Source organism: Etheostoma spectabile, chromosome 23 (assembly GCF_008692095.1).
Source record: "Etheostoma spectabile isolate EspeVRDwgs_2016 chromosome 23, UIUC_Espe_1.0, whole genome shotgun sequence".
In the NCBI taxonomy this organism is placed as follows: Eukaryota; Metazoa; Chordata; class Actinopteri; order Perciformes; family Percidae; genus Etheostoma; species Etheostoma spectabile.
The window spans coordinates 1,569,906-1,570,190 of record NC_045755.1 but is presented as its reverse complement, the minus strand read 5'-3'; positions in this window follow the sequence as shown (position 1 = coordinate 1,570,190).

Genomic DNA, 285 nt, shown 5'->3' with positions numbered 1-285 from the left:
GAGAAAACGGCATTTGAACATCTGGATTATACATAACATAAGGCAAGGCAGCTTTATTTGTAGAGCACATTTCAGCAACAGGGCAATTCATTTTGCTTTACACAAAATCAATTTATAAAAAAACAGTTAAAAATGACAGCAGATAAAACACAAGAACAAATAGTTAAAAATAAAATAAGAGTAAAAGTTACAGTGCATTATAAGAAATTAAACAATAAAGAAATGAATATCATCATTTAAAGAAAGGCAACATCAAAAAGAAAGGTCTTCAACCTTGATTTAAAA